Raw genomic sequence first — 5536 nt, forward strand, 5'->3', positions numbered from 1 at the left:
CCACGTCTTCAGATTTAGAAAAAAGATCTAGATCTTTCCCACAATTATAGCGGTTGCAGTCTTCATGAAAGGCATTTTGAATCACTCTATTAAAATCTTTTTTGCTATAACTTCGAAATTGTGATGGTGATGAAGGGCTATCTAACAGACAAACAATAATGTGAAGTTTGCGATGATTTTGAGGAGAGTATCTACCTGCGATAATTCATTTTTACATTAAATTTTAGCAAAATCCACGACACTTCATGTTAGTTTTGTGAAAGTTTATCCAACTATCTTCTTCGAATCTACTCTTCTATACTTATAGGAGGACCCAAAGAATCACTGTTTATACTACAGTAAATGTTACATTAACTACTATGTTGTGAACAGTAAATCGACCCCAGTCTGTTTGCTGCAGCAAATTAATGTACCGTGAATAGTAAATCAAATCTCCTACGTACTATATGTTTAAAGTTATTGTTTATGTTATAGTATTTTACTGTATCATAAACAGTAAATCAAATCAAATGTATTAAAACTTAGATCACCATCTAAGTATAAACGAGTAGATATGATTTTTAAATCAAATGTATTAAAACTTGGATCATCCTTTAAATATAGAGGAGTAGATATAATTCCTAATTTTAAGCATGCAATAATCAAATTAAATATATTAAAATTTAGAGGGAGATACGTTCAAGATGCAATACTAAAAAAATAGGGATCGTGCATTGCACGGGGTGCACGCTAGTTCCTTTATGGTGTATTTGGGAGATGACTAAGTGAAGGGCATGAAGGGAAAAAAAATTTCCTTCCTTCCCTTCCTCTTCTTTACCCCCCAAAATCAGGGTAAGATTTTAGTTCAACTTTCCCCTCATTCTTCTCCTTTACCTTTCTAAATGGAACTCCCAAATAAAGGTAAATCAAAATTTCTCTTCCTATTTCATTCTCTATCCTCCGTCCAAGCATGCTATTAAAGCTAGAACTATCTTTTCCTTTGAAAGACTCGCTTCACTTCAACGTTATAGATGCCATGAATTCCATATGAAGGAGAAAACAAAAAAGAAAAGAAAGAAGGAAAAATTTCATCACTTCTCCATAAGATGTCATAAAAGTGGAAAGACGTACGTCAATTTTGCTATAACACGTCTAAATTTCTTCAGACGTCACCAATTCAATGTCTCGTCGGTTGGATTCATCCCTCCTCTGCGAGGAAGTTTGAAACGCACTAATTGATGCGTACCGAAAAGCTCTCACATTCAAAGGATGTGAAAGCGTTAGTTTGATTTACTTCACGTGCGCATTGATTGATAATAAGAGGAGAACCAAACCCTGTTTCTTCAATATCCTGCCTAGCACGCATCAAGATATGAGTAAGAATTGGCCAATAGATTTATCTCATAATTATCACAAGTATCTTATTGCTAATCTTTCTACCTAATTTGCTCAGTTTCTTGAATAATAAAAGCCATGTACTAAAAACTTATAATTATCACAAGTTATCTTAGATGATCTTTCTACGTACGTAATTTGTTTTGTTTCTCGAATAATATAAACCAAGTACAGTTTTACATGGTTAATCAAGGAAGTAGTGCAAGTGCTAAAATATTTTCCCATAATTTTGGAATATTATCAAAAATCAATTTTTTCGGGCACATATACAAGACATGATGGGATAATAATACTTGTCTATTGTATTAATAGTGCATTAAAAATATTTATGTAATGATTCACTTGTAGATCTTTTTAAGGTGTTCCTATTGTGTGCCCTTACTTAGGGCACACGTTAAGAAGCATATGGAAGTGTGCATAAATTAAATAACTTTGCTTTATTTTTTACTAAAATATATTACGTCGTTGCATATAGATGATTAGAATCACCAATTCGAGATTAAAAAAAAAGGAAAATCAAAATTATTAGACCTTACACATCTATCTATAATCTATAATAATAAAAAGGGGAAAATGCTTCCAGCCCCCAAAACCAAAAAAAAAACGTGCTCCCCCCAAGACTTTTTCAAGAGTGTTTTGCCCCCCAAAATAATTTTTTTTGTTCTCTGAGCCCCAAAACACAAAACCCAAGAGATTAAAATATGTGAAGACCATAATACCCTTCTCTCTCTCTATCATGATATTACTGTAATGATAGTTGAAATTATTGATGGGGATTATTATTTTATTATTATTATTATTTTCGTTGTTGATGAGGGAACTAAGTGTTTTTGTTTGTATTGGGAGATTGTTAATGTTACGGGTTAATTGTTAAGGTTATGGGTCAGTTGTTAAGATTACGGGTTGTTTGTTAATGTTATGGGTCGGTTGTTAAGATTATGGGTCGATTGTTAAGGTTACAGGTTGGTTATGAAGGTTACAGGTTGGTTTTGTAGGTTAACTTCACAACCAAAGTGTAACATTCACAACCAACGCATATCCTTAACAATCAACCCGTAACCTTCACAACCAACCAGTAACCTTAACAACCAACTCGTAACCTTCACAACCGATTCATAACCTTTATAACCAACCATTATCATTAACAACAAATATTCTAAAAATATTTTTAGAATACAAAGAGCTCAATCAAAGACTCTTAAATATATATTATTGTTGTAGAGGTTTGAACCCCTAGCCTCTTGTCCAACCTCCCAAACTTTACCACTAGGCCTAGTGACCCAAAGTATTTATGTCACTCAAAATATATATACATATATATCCCAACGTGTAACATTCACAACCAACTCGTAACATTAACAACCGATCCATAACCTTAACAACTGACCCGTAACCTTAACAACTGATCAATAACCTTAACAACTGACCCGTAATCTTAACAACTGACCCGTAACCTTAACGATCTCCAAATACAAACAAAAACACTTAGCTCTCATCATCAACAACGAAAATAATAAAATAATAATCCCAATCAATCATTTCAACTATCATCACAGTAACATCATGATAGAGAAAGAGAGAGAGAAGGGTATTATGGTCTTCACATATTTTAATCTCTTGAGTTTTGTGTTTTGGGGGCTTAAAGAACAAAAATTTTATTTTTGGGGGCAAACCACCCGTTAAAAAAGTCTTGAGGGGAGAGTACGTTTTTTTTTTTTTGTTTTGGGGGCTGGAAGCATTTTTCCTTAATAAAAATAGTTAATGAGCACTTAATGCTCCTTAACATATGCCATGAGAGCACATTATAGAAAGTGTTTTGACAAGACATAGCCCTCAGGGCAAGCGATAAAGAGGAGAGAGATAGAGAGGGGTATGAACAAAGAGAAAAAAAATGAGTGGAAAACACAGGTCTCTACTCACCCGCAACGGCTAGCAAAACCCTCATTTTTAATATATTTTACTATATGTGCTTGTTGTGTGTTGGGCAAGGGTGCATTCGGTCCGGATACGGCTCGGATATGATGCTTATCATATCCATATTCATTTACCCATCTCGAATACGAATACAGATATGGATATACCTCAGTAAGGAAAATTCATATCCATATCCGCTAAAAGCGAATACGGTTACGGATATAGATGAGGATATATAAGCGGATATGCATGCAGATACAAAACGGATATGAGAAACTAGATAGTATTGATAAAAACATAGTTCATGTGATACAAAAGAGGTCGTTAATATGTTCATTATAATTGAAAAGCTGAGATTAGACATCTTGATCATCAAAATTAACCATAAATCCGTAATTTAAGAATCGAAACTATCGTAAGAGTATGACTAATATGTATTCGGATATTTCAGATACGGATATAGATATTTTACTATAAAACTATATCTGTAACCATATCCTATCGGTTATAGATTTGAGTAATCATATCCGCATCCTAATGGATAAGGTTACAGATATTTTCTCGGATACGGACACGATTTAGCGCCCTAGTGTTGGGTGTTGCAAGAGACAGAGAGTCCCAACTGTACGAAAAGAGTTGGCACATTGAGAAACACACAACGCCATTTGTCATCTCTCCTCCTTCCCTATGAAATATAAGACACACCACATGATTCTCTCTCGCCTCCTCTCATCCCATCTTCAATGGTCTTATCGTACCTAGGACCGGCTCCACCCTTTGATTATCTGTTTCACTTAAGGAAGCTAAAATGGGACCCAGACGCTCCATCATGAATCAAGTGTCTCTCATCACTTGCATTTAACTATATAATCAAGCCCCCACAACTTGACCGTAAGGTACTTACTCCAGATACATTGCATCTCCTCTAGCCCTTAGCTGGCGTTCCTGTAAAGTGCAGCCCCTCTCTCTAAGATTTTGAAATCAAAACCACCTAGCTAGCATTACATTTCAACCTACGACTGAGACCAAAGTCCTATAAAAGTGCTCGTTCCTTCACCAGCTACATTCTTTCCTTCTTCCATTAAATCTAAAAGATTCATTCACACTTATTCTGTTGGCTTTGTGTTAGTTGATGCATAGGTTAGGGTTGGGAGTGAGGTCAGGGTTGCTTCTGGTGGCGGTGGTGCTGATAACATGGATTGCTTCGTGCAACAGATGTGTGACTCTCTTCACGACGGGTCCTTGGGCATCGATCTAAACATCGACCTTGAGCAGATGAATAATGTTGAGCCCGCAGTCCCTTGTTCAGGTACGTTCACATTCAATGTCATTTTCCTCAAGCATGGGGAAGGAAGACTTCTCGTTTTTGTTGAAAGTATTTTCTCGAGCTTTCCTCATCTTTCCTCATTCAGGTTACCCTGCAGATGTTGCGATGGAGGGGCCAAGCTTCTCGAAGCCGGATGCCGGCTTATTAGCTGACATGTTGGCTGAGCAAACTTCCAGAGGGACCGAGAGACCATTCTTTGGGAATGATTCGTCTACCGGTACATATCTGATTCTCCTCCTCTTGCCCGATCTTTTATTTGACTAATGAATGATTGACTATCGCAGCGTCAACCATCGGAGTTAGCCCGGTATCTATCCCTGACATATCCAGTTTGCCTCAGAATGACGGGCTTGCAGGTATGCATACGATTCAGGGATATTGTACTTTTCTTATGTTCACCTGTCTTTTGATTAATCTATGAGTGCAATCATAGGACCAGCCACTAGGACCGATTCTCATATGACTCCTGGCATCCTTCAAATGCCTATGGATGATGGATCTGCAGGTATGCAGATGACTGTGCTATCCCAATCCTTCTTATTTGTCTAAATTTTCATTTTGACTAATAAGAAAGTGTCATCCTAGGACCAGCTGCTTGGGCCGATACTCTCATGACCCTGGGCATCCCAGCTGTACCTGAGGACGGGGGGATTGCAGGTATGCATACGATTTTCTTGTCCCGCTTCTCCTTACTTATCCAAATTTCCATTTGGTTAACCTAGGAGTGTTATTGTAGGACCAGGCGTTGAGCCTGATACTGCTACAGTTCCCGGGGCTGAAAGTCCTCATAGCAGTGGTGCCTCCCCATCTTTGCCGAGTGGTGCGAGCAACCCGCCTGCAGGGGCTGTGTAGGCATCAAAAATTGCCAATAGGTCCCCGCACACAGCTCGGTATTAACGATCGACGATTGAACGTCGCCGT

The sequence above is a fragment of the Asparagus officinalis genome, chromosome 7 (genome assembly GCF_001876935.1).
Source record: "Asparagus officinalis chromosome 7, Aspof.V1, whole genome shotgun sequence".
In the NCBI taxonomy this organism is placed as follows: Eukaryota; Viridiplantae; Streptophyta; class Magnoliopsida; order Asparagales; family Asparagaceae; genus Asparagus; species Asparagus officinalis.